At 38.5% G+C, this 22,468-nt stretch overlaps 1 pseudogene; it reads right to left on the bottom strand.

The window, feature by feature from the left end:
* Positions 1-18,396: 18,396 nt before the first annotated feature.
* LOC118523229 (small ribosomal subunit protein uS7m pseudogene) lies at positions 18,397-18,983 on the bottom strand (annotated as a pseudogene).
* Positions 18,984-22,468: the final 3,485 nt, after the last annotated feature.

The following is a 22,468-nucleotide window of genomic DNA, read 5'->3' as shown; positions in this document are numbered from 1 at the left end:
AAATCGTCTAAGAAATAGGCTTAAGAGAATAGATTATGGTGTAATAATTTCTTGTTTAAATCCAAATCAAACTACTTTATCACCTGACATTATTACCACTTTTTTTTTTTTTTTTTGATGCTTTTAAATTAGTCGGTAGGTGAAGAGAGTGGGTCACCACACCGTTGGTATAATGATATTGTTAGGGAGGTGTCCTCTTGATGTACACAAACCCTCCTCACTAATGCTGAAATGGAACTGTGATATGAGATTAGGGAAATTCCTGCAGCTTGTATATATTCTTGCAGCACATTATATATTTATGTCCAGATCTAGGTTTGTTTCAAACCTTTTTTGCTGCTCTCTCATTGGCTCTGCCAGTTGAATGGGTAAGGGATTCAGCCTCCTGTGCTAGGGCTTCTCCTAAGGGAAAGAAATGGCATGCTTCCATTTTTATATAAATAGGCTGATTTTCTGTTTCCCTAAGCCTCCATTTTGTGTTCTGAAGAAAAACAAAAGAAAGATACAGCTGATTAGGTCCATCCCCCCAGGGTTTGGTATTGGGCCAAAGATATACTGTGTGTGATTGCTTTTGTTTATATTTGGTGTGCTTATAAAAAGTAACAATAGCAAGCATTCATTAGGTTTTACTGTTGTAACAGTTGCAAGTACCATACATTTCATTTTTAATCTTTCCAATAACCCTATGAAGTAGGTGTATTATTTCCATTTTATAAAGATGAGGAGGGGCGCCTGGGTGGCTCAGTCGTTGAGCATCTATCTGCCTTCGGCTCGGGTCATGATCTCAGGGTCCTGGGATCGAGCCCTGCATTGGGCTCCCTGCTCCGCGGGAAGCCTGCTTCTCCCTCTCCCACTCCCCCTGCTTGTGTTCCCTCTCTCGCTGTCTCTCTCTCTGTCAAATAAATAAAAGATTAAAAAAAAAAAAAGATGAGGAAACTGAGCCTCAGAGAGTTGGAGTGACTTGCCCGGGGCACACAGTTAGTCGGTGTTGGAGCTGGAATTTTAGCAAACTATAGATTCCATGCTCTTAAGCAGGAACTGGCAAATTTTCCTGTAAAGGGCTGGATAGTAAATGTTTTTAGGCTTTGTGGGCCATATGGTCTCTGTTGCAGCTACTCAACTCTGCTGTTGTAGCATAAAAGCAGCCATAAATAATATATAAATTAATGGATGTGGCTCTGTTCCAATAAAACTTTATTTACAAAAACAGGTGGCGAGATGTAGCCTGTGCGCTATTATTTGTTGAACTCTGCTCTTTAACCACTATGAAATATTGTCACATTGTTAAGGATTAATGATTCATGAGTAACAGAGGTATTTTCCTTGTTCTTCTACGGGAGATATGCAGTGCTGTTAGGCTTACAGAATAAAAAGTCAAAAGGATACTTAATATTTGTATCTTTATTTATAAAATATTTCCATATTTGTATCTCTATATACATCTATTTATATAAATGGATATATGTAGATGTGCCGGTGAACATATACATAGATATGCAGGTGCACACAGGGGTATGTGTGCATATGTGTGCATGTGTTTGGGATACATACACACACATATATACACCTACCTCACTATATTTTATATATATGTTAACATTTTAAAATGTTAATTGTGGTTATCTCTTGAGTTAGGGAATGTTTTGAATTTTCTTCTATAAAAGGGATGACTTTTCTAATTTTCCTGTAATGCATATTTATTACTAACTGGAATCAGAACAAATTATAAAAACAAATGGGAGGCACAGAAATGGAGAAAAGGCCTATGTAGCATTGAGTAGAAGCTAGAACCAGGAAAGAGACAGGCTGCTCAGGAGCATACCAAGGTCGCACAGATCTGACAGCATGAGTTTTTGATTTTTCGGCTCCATATGTATTCTTTTTTTTTTTTATTTATTTGACAGAGAGAGACACAGTGAGAAAGGGAACACAAGCAGGGGGAGTGGGAGAGGGAGAAGCAGGCTTCCCGTGGAGTGGGGAGCCCGATGCGGGGCTTGATCCCAGGACCCTGGGATCATGACCTGAGCCGAAGGCAGATGCTTAACGACTGAGCCACCCAGGTGCCCCTCCATATGTATTCTTATTGACTGATCTGTGAAGTTGAATCTGGTCCTTTTAAATGCTTTTCCTTTTCTAGTTACGATATTAAATTTTGTCAGCAGGGATTCAAGTGACGTTAGAAGGAGAAAAAAAAAATTTTTTCCTTTCTGGTTCCAGTGTGCGTTCACAATAAGCTTCTGCAGGGCAAGTGGCTTCCCCATTGTCCAGCTTCTGTAGTGTACGTGGCTCTTCCAGCTCCCGGCTGCCCCAAGCTTTCCCCGGTAACCCCCTCTTAGGGGGTTTTGCAGTGGAGTGCGTCTGCTAAAACACTTCCCATGAACGCCCTTGAGAATGAGTTTCTGAGAAGTTGCAAAGAGCAGATTTCGAGCAAGTTTTACTGGTGTGGCACCTCAGCAGCTTCTCTGCCATCCAGTTAGCCATGGCTATGTCCTCTCCACCAGTGTCAGCCCTGTTGGAGGAGGGTTGTGGGACTAAGGAGGAACTCTTCCTTGGGCATTCAATTTCAGCCTTTGGGATAAGGATTGCTCCTTAGATATGCTATTTCTGTATTTGGAATGGTCTTTACTTCTTCCTAGCCAATCCCTCGTTACTCCAATTTTCTGTTCTAATTAATAAGTTTTTATATTTAACTTGCCCTGTTCAAATGACCATGTCATTTATTTATCCTGATTGGACCCAGACTGGTATACCAGCACACTGAACTTGGCTGCTTAGGATATCTGGGGACCAAGTAGACAGACTCTTCTTCAGCAACCGAGAGGGAGCCAACTAAAATTGGAAAGTGAATATTGACCTTTCTGACAGTTACAGAAGGATGAATCAGGAGCAGACTTATAATCCCAAGCCAAATGCTCTTGCTTTAATTTTCTGAGTTGGATGAAACTGCTCTCAGTCTTTCTCAATTTCACATTGCCTAATTGATATGGACTTTATATCTTCGAGTTAGTTTTGTGCATATGGTTAAATTTGTCTTTTTCTAGAATGGCAGTGTTATATAGTGGCAAGTATGGATTTGAAGCAAGGCAGATCTGTTTGAATCCTGACTTTATCACTGACTAGCTATATGACCTTATGTAAATAATATTCATCTTTCTGAGTCAGTTCAGATTTCCCCTTTGTAAAATGGGGACAATAGTACCTACCTAACATGTTACTGAAGGTTTAAGAACAGTGAATGTAAAGGTCATAGTATGGTGCTTCATACATAGTAACTGCTAAATGGTAGCTAGTAATCATTGTCATTATTATTCAGTGTGTACAGAAAATTACTCTCCAAGTAGATGTAGAGGAAACAAGAGTTATGATCTTAAAGTTGGACGCACACATTTGTTAAGAGCAGATTGCAGCATGACAGTATGAAGGACTCTTTCTCTCCCTAGCCCCCTTTCCTTTCAGGAAGACTCACATCTATAGGCTATAGTTAGACAACAAAGAGTCCGGATGTAGTCCAGGAGCAGATGTTGGAAGCAACACTGGCCCTATTAGGTCCTGACTGAGCTCAGCGTGCTTAAGTGTGAGTGAGAGGGGCTGGGCCCTCACTTAAACAATCAATCGTGACTCAAAATTAGGTAACGATCATAGGATGCCAATAGTTATGATTCCTGCTGCTGTCTGTGTAAGTAGGTTTGCTCTTGATTCGGCTTCCCATGATGCCCAAGGAATAAAGAGAGGGCTTATTTGATATGCACACCAGGATGTTTGTATGTGTTGGGTGGTGGTGAGCATCTTTTAGCTGGGCTCCTGCTGTGATTGACTCCTCACAAATAGTGCATATGTAGCTTGGGTCCCTTTTCATGTCTCTGTAAAACAAGACAGATTACAATTCTTCTTGCCTGAGATCATGTCCTGGCTGAGCTTCTGGTGTGTCACATCTGCCTCTCTGTGTGTGTCTGTTTGCCTCTGTACTTGTCAGTGACATTCATCAGTGGAGGGAAATAGCTTCTGCAGTTGCAGCTCTGTTGATGAATTTGGTCAGGCCTGGCTAAGTAGTTATGCCTGGTTCGGGCTGGTCTTCCATGGAAGTAGAGGAAGTGATATTCTTTGGATTAAGTTATTAAGGGCTTGTGTTAACATTTATTGACTACTTTGTGCGAGATTCTGTACTAAATGTTAACAAATTATCTCCTTCCAAACCTCAGAGGACTATGAAGTAGGTGCTGCTATCTAATTTTATAGATGAGAAAACCAAGGCTTATGTTAAATGATTTATCCAAGGTTACGCAGCTAAAATGTGGCATTCATTCATTCAATGAAGGATTTTTTTGAGCAATTTCTATGCCTGGAGAACTGTTCCAAGTGGTAGGGATATACCAGAAAACAAGAGCGACAAATACCCCTGACCTCATGGAGCTTACATTTCTAATGGTAAAAGACAAAAACTGAAATATATGTTATATAGTGATAAGCGTTAAGGAGAAATATAAAGCAGAGAAGGGGTATAGGGAGTATGTATGTAAGATTGTTTAGAGAAGGTGGTCAGAAAAGGTATCACTAAGAAGGTGACATTCGAGCAGAGCTCTGAGGGAGGTGAGAGAGTGAGCCATGAGAATATCTGCAGGGAAGAGCATTCCATGCAAAAGGAACAGAAATTTCAAAGGCCCTGATGCAGGAATATTCCTGGCATGGTCAAGGAACAACAAAGAGGTTAATATAACTGGAGCAGAATGAGCAGAAGGGAGAGTAGGAGATGAGATAAGAGAGGTAATAAGGATCCAGGTTGTATAGGACCTTAGAGCCACTGTAAAGATTTGGCTTTTACTCTGAGACCGGAGAGTTTGGGCAGAGGAGTGATATATGATATGACTTCTGTTTTAACAGGATCAGTCTATTATATTGAGAATCAACTTGGGTTAAGGGGTCTAGCAAGGAGGAAGAACACATTAAGTGATTTGTCCAAAGATTAAATCTTTTGAGTTCAACTCAGTAAACACTGAATACAGGGCTGGATCTAGTATTTATGGAGTCTGAGGCTTTATACAATTTGGGGGGCCACCTTTAAGTGAAAGAATTCAGAAATAGCTATATACGCTAGGTTTTTTTTTTAATTAAAAAAAAAAGGAACTGGGAAAGGATCCCTCAGGTAAGGGACTCTGAAGCATAAGCTCCATCAGCTTCACAAGTTAACTCGGCCTCTGAGTGAATTACTATGTACCAGACTCTATGCTAGGCCCTGGGAACAAAAGGATGGATAAATCACAGTGATTAGCCTGAGCACCTAGACTATTGAAAGCCTTCTCTCTGACTTCCCTTATCTCCTTTTCTTCAATCCGTCTGGCATACAAATGAAGATTTATTTTCCCAAATCACTGCTGTATCACTATGACACTCCTCTTTTAAAAGCCTCTCATTGGTTTTCCGTTGCCTGAAGGCGTTCTTATATTCTGCCAGGCATCAGAATCAGTTGAGGGGGTATGTGTGCATGTGTGGTCGTGGTGGGGGGGGGAATGCTTGTTCAAAATGAAGCTTCCCTGGCCCCAACCCTAAACCTACTGCACCAGAGTCATTGGACTTGGGGCCTGTAACTCATTTTCAACAGTCTCTCCAGGTGATTCTGATGCAGATGGCTACACTTTAGTAGTAGCTAATGTGCTAAGGCCAAAGCTCCTTAATATGCGGATATCATCCATAATCTTGACCTACTCGCATCCTTGTTATTCTTCAACATAGACCCTCCATTCTAGCCATTGTTCCCTAAGCATGCTCTACACATTCTTGACTCTATAGAACCTTTGATCACTTTGCTCCGTCTGGCTGAAATGCCCTTTCTCTCCTTACTGTCTCTCCAAATCTTAGCCATTCCTTAAGTTCTAATGCAGGTTTAGTCTCTTTCTTGGTGCCTTCTCTGACCCAACAGCCCATAGCCTTCACACTCCCAGGGTACTCATCAGCAACCTTGTCATGTTTATTGCATTATTTTACTTCTTAGACATGTCTGTTGTCTCAGCCAGACCATAAACTCCCTCAGGATAGGTTCCATTCCTTTACCTTTTTGTATCTCCCAAAGGCCTTGCCCAGTACTGAGCAGGCAGAAAAAAACAACAGGAAGAGGCAGAAAAGAGTGTTTATGCTCATAATGGAGCATATTTCTTGTCCTTTATATTCTCATTTAGTAGAGCATAACAAATTCCCTAACAACTACTTTTCAATGAACAACTCAGATTTGGTTCATAAATACAGGTTCCAAAAATGCATTGAAGATAAAAACCTCTTTGGCTCAGAATCTCTTGCCGCAGGAAGGTATTCGGTGATATACTACTGGATACCGGCTGCTATTTTAGTAAATACTTCAGGAATCAATTTATTCAGTGCTGTGATTTTCAAATTTTTATCCAAGGATGTATTTCATGTTTTGTTGCTCTTGAAGGAGCTTTATCTGTATGCTGAAATAGTATACTCCTAGGCTATTGGAAAAGAAACCCCAGCACCAAAGTATGCCTAGAGGTTGCATTAAGGTTTCCTAGTGATTATGACATTATACTTATCAAGGTTTAAGATAAGACGATGGTTCCAGAGTCACTCTCATTAACATGTTCATGCAAGAATCAGTATAATATCTACATTTTTTAAAGGAGGGCAAACCTTAGGCACAGGTTAATAAGCCATGGTCAGGCAATGAGATTGTAATCTTGCTGAAAATTGAGTTTATGCAGATTTGGTTTTTCTATTTCTATAGGAGAGGCAGCATAGTTTAGTCAAGTGATTTTCAAACTGTTTTCCACTGTCTTAGGGTTCTATAGAATTACTCTGATGGCCACTGAGAGCAAGGGTCTGGTGGTTATGGCTGATACTGTTGTAAGAGAGAAGTATTCAAATTTGATTTGGCTTCTGCCTGCATCACAAAAGGTAGAACTAAGCATGGTAAGAATGAATCCAATGTCAAGTTAAGTTGAGCTTGTGACCTCAAGTCTCTTGGCACAGATAGTTTATATCCCAGGGGATTGATCACAGATGGGATTATAGCAGTGTTGTTTAGGAATCTTTAAGGAGGGGCGCCTGGGTGGCTCAGCTGGTTAAGCCCCTGCCTTGGCTCAGGTCATGATCCCAGAGAGCTGGGATAGAGCCCTGCATTAGGTCCCTGCTCAGTGGGGAGTCTGCTTCTCCCTCTGCACAGCCCCCTCATGCTTGCGTGCTCTCTCAAAGAAATTAATAAAAAATTAAAAAAAAAAATAGAAGGAATCTTTAAGGGATCATGAAAATGGACTAGGTCCATAAAGAAGCTGGGAGAGGAACAGATATTGTCCTGGTTTTCAAAATGGAAGAAGGTAAATTCTGTGAAGTATAGACTCATAAACTCAAGTTTTTTTTTAATAAGTGAACTCTACACCCAGTGTGGGGCTCGAACTCACAACCCCAACATCAAGAGTCACAAGCTCTACCAACTGAGCCAGCCAGGCATCCCAAGACTCATAAACTCAACTCCTTCATTTCTGTTTTCAATGTCATTGACTTCCACTCTTATTTCCTTCCCTTTGCTTGCTTTGGATTTATCTTGTTTCTACTTTCTTAAATCAGAACTTTAGATTATTAATTTGAGACATTTTCTTTTTTCTAATATAAGCATTTAGTGCTATAAATTTCCTCTCAGCACTTCTTTAGCCGTATCCCTCAAAGTTTGATGTGTTTATTTTCATTTTCATTTAATTCAAAGTATTATTTTGTTTTCTTTGAGACTTTTTCTTTGCCTTAAGGATTATTTAGATTTTGATTTATTTCCAACTGTTTGGAGATATTCCTGTTATCTTTCTGTTATTGATTTGGTTCATCTTGGTATATGTTCCATGTACATGTGAAAAGAATGTATATTCTGCTGTTGTTGACTGGTCTGTTCTATAAACGCCGATTAGATCCTGTTGGTTGATGGTGCTGTTGAATTCTTCTATATCCTTGCTGATTTTCTGTCTAGTTCTGTCAGTTTTTGAGAGAAGTGTGTTGAAGTCTTCAATTACCCTTTTTTGTCTATTTCTCCTTTCATTCTATCAGTATTTGCTTCATATATTTTGCAGCTCTGTTGTTTGGGGCATAAACATTGGAATTGTGTTATGTCGTCTTGATGGACTGACACTTTTTCATTATATAATGTTCTCTCCCTCATTATCTCTAATAATTTTCATTTCTCTGGTCTACTTTATTTGATATTAATATAGCTACTCTTGCTTTCCTTTGTTTAATATTCACATGATATAACTTTTTCTATTCTTTTACTTCCAACCTGCATATATTGTTATTTGAAGTTTCTGTTACAAGCATATCATTGTGTCGTATTTTGAAACTATTCTACCACTGTGTCTTTTAATTTGTGTATTTAGACTGTATACATTTAATGAAATTATTGATGTTAGGGCTTAAGTATAACATTTTTTGTTTTCTATTCTCTCTGTTCTTCACTTTTGTGTTTATTTTTCCTTCATTCTTTTGATTTACCTTCTTTAGAATTCCATTTTGATTTGTGTGTATTTTTTTCCAGCTTTGTTGAGACATATTTCACATACCAAACAATTCAGCCACTTAAAGTACATAATTCTATGGTTTTTAGTATATTGAGTTGTGCAGTCACCACCACAATCTTTATCACCCCAAAAAGAAACTTTGTAACCCTCTAAGCAACCACTTTCTCTCTATATATATACGTATGCCTATTTGGGGCATTTCATGAATGGGATCATATAATATGTGGTCTTTTGTGACTGCCTTTACTTAGCATGTTTTCAAGGTTCATCCATGTTGAGCAGGGAGCCTGGTGCGGGGCTTGATCCCAGGACCCTGAGACCATGACATGAGCCAAAGGCAGACGCTTAACTGATTGAGCCACCCAGATATCCCATTCTTATAGTTTTTAAAAAATGGATTCTTTTTGGGACGTCTGGGTGGCTCAGTTGGTTAAGCGTCTGCCTTCGGCTCAGGTCATGATCCCAGGGTCCTGGGATCGAGTTCCACGTCTGGCTCCTTGCTCAGCGAGGAGCCTGCTTCTCCCTCTGCCTGCCGATCCCCCTGCTTCTGCACTCTCTCTCTGACAAATAAAGTCTTTAAAAAAAAAGAATAAGGGGCGCCTGGGTGGCTCAGTCGTTAAGTGTCTGCCTTCGGCTCAGGTCATGATCCCAGGGTCCTGGGATTGAGCCCCGCATCGGGCTCCCTGCTCCGCAGGAATCCTGCTTCTCCCTCTCCCGCTCCCCCTGCCTGTGTTCCCTCTCTTGCTGTATCTCTCTCTGTCAAATAAATAAATAAAACCTTTTAAAAAAAGAAAAAGAATAAGAAAATGGATTCTTTTGGAATGCCTGGCTGGTTCAGTCAGTAGGACATGTGACTCTTGATCTCAGGGTTGTGAGTTCAAGCCCCATCCACATTGGGTGTGGAGCCTACTGAAAAAAATGGATTCTTTAGGATTTTCTATATAGCAGATCATATAATGTGTGAATAGAGATAGTTGTACCTTATCCTTTCCCATCTAGATACCTTTTATTTAATTTTCCTAAGTGTCCTGGTTAGAACCTCTAATAAAAGTTTTGAATAGGAGTGGTGAGAAAAAAAAAAAAAGAAGTGGTGAGAGCAGGCATTCTTGTTACCAATCTTAAAGGGAAAATATCCATCTCTCACCACAAAGTAGGATGGTAGCTGTGGGTGTTTTGTAGATGCTTTTTATCAGACTGAGGTTTTCCTTCTCTTCCTAGTTTGAGTGTTACTGACATGAAAAGGTGTTGGAGGTTGTCAGATGTTTTATCTGCATCTATTGAGATGATCCATGTATTTTTTGCTTTTTAATTCTGTTCATATGGTGTATTATATTCACTGATTTTTTTTTAATTTAATATATATCCTCATGTTTGTGGGATAAATCGCAGCTAGTCATGGTGTATAATTCTATATGTTGATGGATTTGGTTTGCTAGTATTCTGTTGAAGATTTTTGAGTCTATATTTTTAAGAGATATTGGTATGTAGATACTTTTTCACATCATGTTGTCATCTGATTTTAGTATCAGTGTAATAAGGGACTCATAGAATGAGTTGGGAAATGTTCCCTCTTCTATTTTTTTTAAAGATTTTATTTATTTGAGAGAGAGCATGCACGCACGTGAACACAAGTGAGGGGGAAGGGGCAGTGAGAGAGGGAGAAGCAGACTCCCCGCTGAGCAGGGAGCCTGACACGGGGCTCGATTCCAGGACCCCGAGAACATGACCTGAGCCGAAGGCAGATGCTTAACTGACTGAGCCACCCAGGTGCCCCTCCCTCTTCTATTTTTTTGGGAAAGTTTTTCAAGAATTGATATTAGGACTCCGTGCTCAGCGCAGAGTCTGCTTGAGATTCTCTCTCCCTCTCTCACTGCCCCTCCTGCTCATGCTCTCTCTCTTTCTCTAAAATAAAGAAATAAATCTTAAAAAAAAAAAATGGATATTAATTCTTTAAATATTTGGCAGAATTCACCTGTAGAGTCACCTGGTCCTGGGCTTCTCTTTGTTGAGAAGTGTTTGATTACTGATGCGCTTTCTTTCCTTGTTAAAAGTCTACTCGTATTTTTGTTATTGAATGAGTTTTGGTCATTTGTGTTTCCTAGAAATTTACCCATTTCATTTATTATCTATTTTATTGGCATCCAGTTTTTTATACAATTCCTTCAAAATTGTTTTTATTTCTGTAATGTCTTTTAGCTTGGGCTGTTATAACAAAGTACCATAGATTGTGTGGCTTATAAACACCACACATTGATTTCTCACATTTCTGGAGGCTAGAAGTCTGAGATAAGGATGCCAAGCATAGTTGAATTCTGGAGAACCCCTCTTGGTTGTAGACTGCTGTCTATCCACTGTGACCTCACATGGCAGAAGTGGGCAGGGGAGCTCTCTGGGGTCTCTTTTCTAGGGACACTAATTCCATTCTTGAGGGCTCCCAAAGACCCCACCTTGAAATACCATCATGTTGGGGATTAGGTTTCAAAATAGGAATTTTCGGGGGACACAAACATTTAGTCGATAGCAGCTACCTTTTTTAATTTCAGATTCTAGTAACTTCAGTCTTATCTTTTTTTTATTCTTGATCAGTCTAGCTAAAGGCTTGTCAATTTTGTTGATCTTTACAGAGAACCAAATCTTGGTTTCATTGATTTTTCTTTATTGTTTTTCTATTTTCTATTTTACCTTTGTTCTAATATTTATTATTTTTTAACCTCTGCTTTAGATTTAGTTTGTTCTTCTTTTCCCAGTGACTTAAGGTAGAAGGTTATCTTACTGATTTGAAATCTTAAATCTTTCTTTTTTTTTTTTTTGGCAGTTATAGCTATAAAATCCTGTTAAACATTGTTTTCACTAGATCCTATAAGTTTTGGTATTTATGTTATCATTTTCATTTATCTTATTTTCTAATTTCCCTTATGATTTCTTATTTGCCCTATTGATTATTTAGGAGTTTGGTGTTTAATTGCACATGTTTGTGAACATGCCAAATTTCCTTCTGTTACTGATTTATAATCTTGTTCTATTGTGGTTGAAGAACATACTTTGTATGATTTCTGTCCTCTTAAAGGTATTGAGTCTTGTTTTATGGCCTACCATGTGGTTTATTGTGGAGAGTATTCCATGTGCACTTGAGAAGAATGTGTACCCTGCTGTTCTTGGGAGGTGTGTTCTATATATGTCCATTAGGTATAGATATTTTATAATGTTATTCAGTTCTTCTGTTTCCTTGTTAATATTCTGTCTTGTTGTTCTATCCATTATTGAATGTGGATTATTTAGTCTTTAAGTATATTATAGAATCAATTGTTTCTTCATTTCTGTCAGATTTTGCTTCATGTAATTTGGTGCTTTATAATTGGGTGCATATGTTTATAAATGTTATATATTCCTGATGGATTGTCCCTTTTATCATTGTAAAATATCCCTCTTTATCTCTAAAAGCACTTTTTTGTTTTAAAGTGTATTTTGTCCTTTTACTTTCAGTCTATATCTTTGAATGTTAAGTGTAGACAGCATACAGTTAGATCTTGATTTTTATCTATTCTGACAAACTTTGCCTTTTAATTATATTGTTACTGATATAGTTTTGTTTATGCTATTTTTACTTTTTTGTTTTCTATATGTCCCATGCCTTTTTGTTACTCTATTTCTTGTGTACTGCTTTCTTTTGCATTAAGTGAATATTTTCTAATGTAAACTTTCAGTTTCTTTAATTTTTCCCATTATAGTTTTGAATTATTTCCTTTTGGTTCCTTTGTGGTTCCTTAGGCTCACTACACAGATGTTATCAGAATCTGCTCCAGATTTATACTAATTTAGTTCCAATGAGACATAGAAATGTTACTCCTGTGTAGCTCTATTCCCTTTTTCCTCTTTTTGTGATGTTATTGTTACATGTATTATGTATGTTAAAAGCACAACACAGTGCTATAATTATTACTTCATACAATTTTATATCTTTTAAAGAAACAGGAGCAAGAATAACATATATATATGTATAGCTTTTGCTATATTGACCTTATTTCCCATTACTGGTTTCTTCATTTATTCCTGTTGATCCATGTTACCATCTAGAGTCATTTCCTTAATCCAGTACAGCTCTGCTCCCTACCACCGCCTTGGTGTTATTGGCAAATATGTTACATTCTATATATTATAGGCCCAGCAGTGCAATTATATATATAATATATATATATATTTTAGTTGTTTTTTTTTTTTAATTTGTTAAGAGAAGAAAGGAAAGAAATATGCATTTATACTGTCTTTTATAATGATATAATTACCTTTACAAGTGCTTTTTGCTTTTTTGTGTGGATTTAAAATACTGTCTGGGTCACTTGCTTTCAGCCTATTCTTTCTTGTAAGGTGGGTCTGTTAGCAACAAATTCTCTCAGACTGTGTTGATCAAGGAATGTCTTTATATCGCATTTATTATTTAAAGATAGCTTTGAGGGATATAGGATTCTTGGTTGATAGTTTTTTGTCCTTATTTTGGCGCTTTGAGTATGTTTTTATCCTGCCTTCTGGCCTCCATTTTTTCTGATGACAAGTCAGCTGTTAATTTTATTGGAATTTCCTCAAAAATGACCCTTTTTTTTCTTGTTGCTTTCATGATTTTCTCCATGTCTTTTGGCTTTCATCATTTTTACTATGATGTATCTTTTTGTGGATCTGGTTGGTTTTATTATATTTGACATTCGTTGATCTTCTTAGATGTGTAGATTGAAGATTTTGATCAAATTTGAAAATATTCAGCCATTATTTCTTTGAATATTTTTTCTGCTCCTTTCTCTCCTCCCTTTTGGCACTTCTGTTACATGCATGTTGTATACTTTGCAGGGTCACATATTGCTCTGAAGCTCTTTTGTTTTTTTGTTTTTTTAATGTAATCTCTACACCCAACATGGGGCTCGAACTCAAGATCCTGAGATTGAGTCGCGTGCTCCACCAACTAAGTTAGCCAGGTGCCCTGACTCTGAAGCTCTTTTTATTTTCTTTTTTCCTCTGTATTATTTTGATTGTATAGTATCTATAGGTCTATGTTCATACTTGCTAATTCCTTCCTTCTTTCTTTCTTTCTTTCTTTCTTTCTTTCTTTCTTTCTTTCTTTCTTTCGCTAACTCTTTCTTTTGGCAGTTCAAATCAACTGTTGAGCCCCTCTAGTAAATTTTTCTTTTAAGTTATCATACTTTAAGCTTCAGAATTTCCATTTAGTTCTTTTTTATAGTTTCTATCTTCTTGTTGACAGTCTCTATTTGATGAGACATTGTTATCATACCTTTTCTTATTTAAGCATGATATTCTTTAGTGCTTTGAATATGTTTTGTACTGGCTACTTTGAAATCTTTGTTCATTAAATCTGACATCTGTCCACTCTCAGGCAATTTCTGTTGCCTGCTTTCCCCCATATATGGGTCAGACTTCACTGTTTGCATGTCTTATAATTTTTTTGTTGGAAACGGGCCGTTTTAGGTAACATATCGTAGCAACTCTGGTTACAGGTCCACATTCCATTCCACCTGTGTTTGTGGGGTTGCTTGTTATACTTGTTTATTTGTTTCTGGCTAACTGGATCGTTTAACTGGATCATTTTTAATGAAATGTATTTCATCTCTATAGTATGAGCTTCTGATACTTCTTGGAGGACATAGCATTGGCCATATGCACAATCACCTCAGAATGCTAGTTGTTTTGGCAGGGCTCTCTTTGTCTCTTTCCCTGAACACACCTAGCTATCAAGCTCCACTAATTGCTGGCTAATTGGTCTATTATTTTCAACAATGTCCTGGAAAATAAATTGTTGCACAGACTGATTCAATTAAAATCAGATCCTTTGTGAGGACAGTTGTTTTTTTTAACTTTCTTCTACAGTCTTATCCCTTTAAACTTTTTTTTTCCTTCTTCCCTCCCTTTTTGCCTCCCTTCCTCCTTCTAATTTTTTCCTCCAGCTTTACTGAGATATAACTGATAGACAACATTGTGTAAGTTTAAGGTGTACAACATGATGATTTGATACATGTTTATACAAAATGATAACCACAGAAGCGTTAGTTCACAATTCCATCACTTCACATAATTATCATTTTTTTGGTGTGGTAGGAACATTTAGAATTTACTCCCTTAGCAACTTTAAAGTAAATAATGTAGTATTGTTCACTATAGTCATCATGCTGTACATTAGATCTTAAGAACTTACTTATCTTATAATTGAAAGTTTGTACCCTTTGACCAACACATTCCCATTTCTCCTGCCCCTAGAACCCTGGCAAGAACCATTCTACTCTCTGTTCTGTGAGTTTGGCTTTTTAATTTATTTTTATTTTTTTTAAGTTTTTTTTTTTTTTTTTGAGAGAGAGAGCAAGACAGGGGAGGGGCAGAGGGAGAGGAGAGAGAGAATCTTAAGCAGACTCCACGCCCAGCAGCACAGAGCCTGTTGCAGGGCTCAGTCTCACGACCCTGGGACCATGACCTGAGCCAAAATCAAGAATTGGACACAACCAACTGAGTTACCCAGGCACCCCAAGTTTGGCTTTTTTAGATTTCATGTATAAGTGATATCATACAGTATTTGTCTTTCTCTGACTTATTTCAATTAGCGTAAAGGTCCAAATGTTGTTGCAAATGGCAGGCCTTCCTTCTTTCTCATAGCTGAAAAATATTCCATTGTGTGTGTCTGTGTGTCACAACTTATTCCATTGATCCTTAGACTCTTAGGCTATTTCAATGTCTTGGTTACTGTGAATAATGCTGCAATGAACATGGGAGACCAGATACCCTTTGAGATCCTAATTTCATTTCCTTTGGATATATACCCAGAAGTGAGATCGCTAGATCATATGGTAGTTCTATTTTTAATTTTTTGAACAACCTCCATACTTCTTTCCGTAATGGCTGTACCAATTTACATTCCCACCAATAGTAAACAAAGGTCCTCTTTTTCCACATCCTTACCAACACTTGTTATCTCTTGTCTTTTTGATAATAGCCATTCTAACAGGTGGTTTTCATTTGCATTTCCCTGATGATTAGTGATGTTGAGCCCCTTTTCATGTACCTATTGGTCATTTGTATATCTCTTTGGAAAAATGTTTATTCAGTTCCTCTGGTCATTTTTAAATTGGATTTTTTTGGATTTTCTATTGGTTATTTTTGCTCTTGGGTTGTATGAGTTCCTTATACATTTTGTATATTAACCCCTTATCAGATAGATGGTTAGCAAATATTTTCTCCCATTCCATAGGTTGCCTTTTCATTTTATTGATTGATTCTTTTGCAGTGCAGAAGCCTTTTAGTTTGATTAAATCCCTCTTGATTTTTTTTTTTTTTTTGCTTTTGTTGCTTGTGCTTTTGGCATTGTATCCAAAAAATCCTTGCCAAGACTAATGTCAAGGAGCATTTTTCCTATGTCTTTTTCTAGGAGCTATAAGGTTTTGGGTGTTATATTTAAATCCTTAAAATATTCTGAGTTAATTTTTGTTAGTGGTATCAGATCAGGGCTCATTCTTTTGCACGTGATTATCCGGTTTTCCAAACACCACTTCTTAAAGAGACTATCATTTCCTCATTGTCTATTCTTGGCTCCCTTGTCACATATTAGTCGACCATATATGTGTGGGTTTATGTCTGGGCTTTTAACTGTGTTCCTTTGGTGTGTGTGCCTGTTTTTATGACAGTACCATACTGTTCTGATTACTATAGCTTTGTAATATAGTTTGAAATCAGGAATGTGATGTCTCCGGCTTTGTTCTTTCTCAAGATTGCTTTGGCTATTCAGGGTATTTTGTGGTTCCATATGAGTTTTGGGATTGTTTGTTCTATTTCTATGAGAAATAGCATTAGAATTTTGGTCGAGATTGCATTGAATCTACAAATGGCTTTGGGTAGTATGGAAATTTTAACAATATTCTTCCAACCTATGAACATGGGATATCTTTCCATTTATTTACATTTTCTTCAATTTCTTTAATCAGTGTTTTACAGTTTTCACAGTATAGAGCTTCACTTCCTTGGTTAAATTTATTCCTAAGTATTTTGTTGTTTTGATGACATTGTACATGTGATTAAAAACAATTTTTTTTCCCAGATAGTTCATTTTTAGTGTCTAGAAACTTGAGGAAAAGGAAGGTCTATTGTATTGCCCAATTTTTGACTCTTCTCATTATACTTTCTTCCTTCCTAATGTTCCAAGATTCCTTCTTTTATTATTTCCTTCCTGCTTCATTAATTTCCTTTAGCTGTTCTTTTAGGGTGAGTCTGCTGGTGACAAATTCTCTTAATTTCCCTTCATCTGATATAGTCTTGATTTGTCCTTTTTTCATGAAGAATATTTTCACTGGATATGGAATTCTGGGTTGATATTTCTTTGCTTAGCATTTAAAAATAGTGTGCCACTCCCTTCTGGCCTCAAGGGAGAGCCATGAGTGGGAGTTGTGTGGAGGAAGGGAACACCCACCTCCTGGCTGCGCTCACCCTGAACTTGTATTGAGAAATCTGCTGTAATTTATGTTCTTTTCCCCTGGAAAGTAAGGTGTCATTTCTCTCTTGCTACTCTCTAGGTTTTCTTTGTCTCTAATTTTGAGGAGTTTGATTCTAATGTATTGTGGCATGAATTTCTTTGGGTCTATCCTGTTTGAGGTTTTTGCATTTGTAGATTTATTGCATTTGTAAGTTTATGTTATTCACCAAATTTGGGGAATTTTAAGCCATTATTTCTTTTTTATTTATTTGTTTATTTATTTGCTTTAAAGTAAGCTCTACACTCAGTGATGTGGCTTGAACTCACAAACTGAAATCAAGAGTCACATGCTCTACAAACTGAGCCAGCCAAACACCCCTCAGCCATTGTTTCTTTGAATACTACTTTAGTGCCATTCTTTCTTATCACTTTATGGGACTCTGATGGCGTGAATGTTAGATCTTTTGTTATAGAACTACAGGTCCCTAAGTATTTTTTCCCATCTATTTTTTTTTTCTGTTGTTCAGTATTGGTCATTTCTTTTTACTTTATCCTTTTTTTTAAATTTCCATTCAGTTTAGGTAAATGGCAGAGCCACATCACATGCTATACCAGTTCAGGGTGAGAATTTTCTTTCTATTTTTTTATTTAATTAAAACAATTTTTTTTAAAGATTTTATTTATTTATTTGACAGAGAGCACAAGCAGGGGGAGCGGCAAGCAGAGGCAGAGGGAGAAACAGGCTCCCCGCTGAGCAGGGAGCTAGATGCAGGGCTCGATCTCAGGACCCTGGGATTATGACCTGAGCCAAAGGCAGATGCTTAACCGACTGAGCCACCCAGGCACCCCCCAGGGTGAGAATTTTCTAATTCACCTTTTCTAATATTAAAACTGCTTCTTGGGGTGCCTGGGTGGCACAGTGAGTTGAGCGTCCAACTCTTGGTTTCAGCCCAGGTAGTGACCTCAGGGGTTGTGGGCTCAAGCCCCACATCAGGCTCACACTCAGCGTAGAGTCTGCTTGGGATTCTTTCTCCCCTCTTTCTCTTCCCTTCCCCCCATGTGCTCTCTCCTTTCCTCTCTCTAAAATAAATAAATAAATCTTAAAAACAAAAAACAAATCCCACTTCCTTTAGTATTGTCCTAAGTCCTACCCTGAATTGAGGGAAGAGTGGCTGGATGGGCCCTATGTTTCCTGGGGGAAATCCAAATTGATATGTTCCCTCTTTGTAAGGAAATGGGACAGGAAGAGCAAGTTTTAGCCCCCAAAGAAAGGACTTACAAGCAATACATATGTTGCTCCACCTTTATGAGACCTGCCGGCCTTTAAAAGGGAACTACATCCTTAACCAACAAGTGTTTTTCACCATGACAGTGGCTCCTGTTGTTTCTTGCAGCAGAAAGCCCTGGGCTCCTCCTTGAGCCTCTACCCTCCATCTACCACCAACAGGAGTGAGCCAGGGCATGGGTGGCCTCCGCCATCTTGTGCATGTCATGCTTCTTCTTGATCACAGGGCCCTGTTTGTGAAAAGCCTCCCGCAGCTCCTGTGACAACTTCTCTGGCATCAGCATCCACCAGTGCTTCTTCTCCCTGCACTCAGTAATCATCCACTTCATGACCAGGAAGCGACGACGCCGCTCAGCTAGTGGCACAGGGACTTGGTAGAAATGGCCACCTCTGAAGATGGGTACCAGCCCAATCACAGGCTCATAGTTCTTCAGTGCTTGGTGGAAGATGGTGTAGGGGTTGCGTTGGATGGTTGTCTGTTCCTCTGCAGAAGCAGCATGGTACTTCTCAAACTCCTTCCTTCTCCCAGCTTCCAGAGTCTGCATCATGAGGGATCTGGCCAGTACTTTGTTTCCTCCTTTCATCATTATATTGGTGAATTTACTGACACTGGGTCTTCAAACACAGAGCTTGTTTTTGTCACTGGGACAGCTTTAATAAGCTGAGTCTTCCTGAGTTCCTGCTCATACTTCTCAAAATGGGTAATTTCTACTATTCTATCTTTATGTCCACTCATTCTTTCCCCTATCAACTTTATTCTGCTTTTGGCTCCTTCTAGCAATTTTTCATTTTGGTTACTATATTTTCAGTTCTAAAATTTGATTTTCTTTATGTCTTCTATTTCTTTGCTGGGACACTATATTTATTTGATGGGAACTTTGGGACTTTCTATCTTTTCATTTTCTTCAATCTTTTACATAATTTTTCATTGAAACATTATGATGACTAACATCCTTGTCACATAATTCTATTATTTGTGTCTCTTGTTTTCATCTGATGATTTTCTTTTCCTCGTTCAGATTTTCCTGATTCTTAGTATGATGAATGATTATTTTTGTGTATCCTGGCAATTGGGGCTATTATGTTATGAGACTCTGGATCTTATTAAACTTTTATAGGACTCCTCAGTCACCACACAAGGGTGGGAAATGGTATGTTGCCTCATTACTGCCAATTAGGGATGGAAGTGCGTATTTCCTACTAGGCCACCTTTGACATTCCATGAATAAGAACCTCTTGTTATTTTTGGGGAGGGATAAAATTTCAGGTCTTTACTAGGCCTCTGCTGACATCACCTTGGCTGGGAGGAGAAAGAGTGCCTCATTACTGTTCCTCACATGGCCTCCACTGTCACCATGGAAGCGGGGGGGTGGGGCTCCTTATCACTGGGTCAGAATGAAAGTTCCAGGTATCTACCCTGCCTTTTTTTTTTTTGTCACCAACCTAGTATGGGGGAAGAGATGACTAGTTACAGCTTTGTAAAGGTAGAAGTCTAGGTTTCCTACCTGGCTTATCCTGTCATGGGTTGTGTGCAACCACAATTTTTATCCCATGGTATTTGGCTGGAGCAAGGTGATTATTGTCTAAAAGTTTTCTGTCTTATCAAGCTGCCTTTATCCTGGTCCTTTGGCTAGAGAGAACAGGTTTTACTTGGAGCACTTTTATTTATTTATTTATTTTTTAAAAGATTTTATTTTATTTATTCAACAGAGAGAGAGAACGCGAGAGAGGGAACACAAGCAGGGGGAGTGGGAGAGGGAGAAGCAGGCTTCCCGCGGAGCAGGGAGCCCGATGTGGGGCTCGATCCCAGTACCCTGGGATCATGACCTGAGTCGAAGGCAGACACTTAACGACTGAGCCACCCAGGCGCCCACTTGGAGCACTTTTAGTCTGTATTCATGGGTGTATCCTGGTTACAAGATTCTACTGCACCCAATTCAGCATATATTAGGCAAAAGGAAAACCCAGGGAATTTAACATCATGCCATTCTTTGAGTCTCAAGGTTCCTACCTGGTCTTTCTTCTCTCCATCTTCCAGAGTCATCTTCTGTTTTTATATATAATGTTCAGGGTTGGTAATTATACTTAGTGAAAGAATATGGAGAAGTGCATTTCCTCCTCCATCTTATCACAGAATCAGAAGTCCAGGGAATAATTAGATATAGCCATTTTAGGTAGTGGAGGTATTTTGATGCAGCTATTTTGATATAGCATCAGAACACAATGATGTTAAAACAGAAGAATACTTTTATTACTAGGTAATAAATATTCTTGTCACTATAAGAGTCATTCCTGCCTCTCACTTCATCTATCTCTGACCTCCTTGGAAGTGGGAGCTCCTTTATCTCTTTGAAGGAAAGCAGAACTGCCTAGGATTAATGGGCTCTCTAATGCTGGTGGGAGATTGCTGAAGAGGCTTTGTGTTGGATCTCATCCTCTGACTCCTCCCGAGGTGGTACCCATTAATGGCTTATATGATTATCTCTGCTGAAAGATATGGCACTTACACCAAGGTGGAAATAGAAACAGAAATTGGAAGCCTGTAACATCTGTGATATCCTTGCAACAAATGAAGACTTAGCTCTTGTACTTACCCTAAAGTGGTTTTTGTTAGAGTGGAGATAGATACAGTGATTAGCTTTGAGGTCAATAATAGTAAACTGTAGTCCAAGGCCACAGAAGTTACAGAAAGAGTATTGTAACTGGCAGACTTTATGACCACAGTAAGGTAACCTAGGGTTATATGGTTTGCTACTTTCCTGGAAATGCAATCACTTCTTTATTGTTCATAGAGTTTTTTTCCCCTTCTTTTTCAACATGAAATGATGGCTTTTGCCCTAAGCATCTTAACTCCTGTTGCTCAGGATTCTCAGTTGGAAAGGGGACAGAAAAGTAGGGTGGACTACCTAGACTTGTACATATTAACTGAGCCTATTGAGTGAATGTTGATTTATTAAGATGTAGAATCCATATCCCTTTTATTTTAAAACAAAAATTTTTAAAAGTAAACTCTACACCCAACATGAGCTTGAACTCACAACCCCCAAATCAAGAATCACATGTTCTGGGCGCCTGGGTGGCTCAGATGGTTAAGCGTCTGCCTTCGGCTCAGGTCATGATCTCAGGGTCCTGGGATCGAGTCCCGCATCGGGCTCCCTGCTCCTTGGGAGCCTGCTTCTCCCTCTGCCTCTCTCTCTCTGTCTCTAATGAATAAATAAATAAAATCTTAAAAAAAAAAAAAAAAAAAAAAAAAAGAATCACATGTTCTACCAACTGTGCCAGCCAGGCGCCCCAATCTTTAACCTCTTTAGATAATACTGTCAAAAGAATCAGACTGCATGGCTTCAACCGCTAGCTTTTCTGTTAACTACCTGTGAGCCTTTGGCAAGTTATCTAACCTTTCAGAGCCTTGGTTTCTTCAGTAGTAAAGTGAGCATCATGGTAGCACCTGCCTTTTTGAGTTATTGTGACATTTCTATGCAATAAAGATTATAAGCACTTAGAAAAACCTGGTCCATTGTAAGCATTCAATACATGTTAAAGTGATAAATATTTTTAAGGAGAATATTTCTAGTTATATGGATGGTTCCTAACTGCTGACAATATTTAATTTCTTTTGTTTTTTCCCTTTCTGACCTCTAAGTAAAGTGTGGATTTGGGTAGTCCTTTAGCTTTTAAGGACTCTCTAGTAGTACAAGTGCCTCAACTAAATTTTTGGGTCATTTTTATTGTGTGAGTTCATGGGATTATAAGATATTTGTCCAGAAGTTCTGGCCATTTGACAATTGTGGGTAATAATTTTAGAAATCTAAACCAGCATTAAAAAAAATCACGCAAGGGGTGCCTGTGTGGCTTAGTTGGTTAAGTGGCCAGCTCTTGATTTCGGCTCGGGTCATGATCTCAGGATCCTGGGATCAAGCCCTGCAATGGAGCCTGCTTGGGATTCTCTCACTCCCTCTCCCTCTGCCCCTCCCCACCCCCTGCTTGCACGTTCTCTCTCTAAAAAAAAAAAAAAAAACAAACAAAAAACAGGCAACTTAACTTTTGAAAATGTGACTGAAATGAAGCTGTCATTCTTCCCTTTCATTTCAGCATGGTCTGGGACTCTTGTGAGAATGTACGCTGAGATTAAACTCTGTATCTTAGGCCGATATGCCTATACTTAACACTGAGGCAGTGTCTTAACTATTCAGGATCTCCCTTCAGGGAATACTGATATAT

The sequence above is a fragment of the Halichoerus grypus genome, chromosome X (genome assembly GCF_964656455.1).
Source record: "Halichoerus grypus chromosome X, mHalGry1.hap1.1, whole genome shotgun sequence".
NCBI classification, from domain to species: Eukaryota; Metazoa; Chordata; class Mammalia; order Carnivora; family Phocidae; genus Halichoerus; species Halichoerus grypus.
This window is presented reverse-complemented; position numbering and strand designations above follow the sequence as displayed.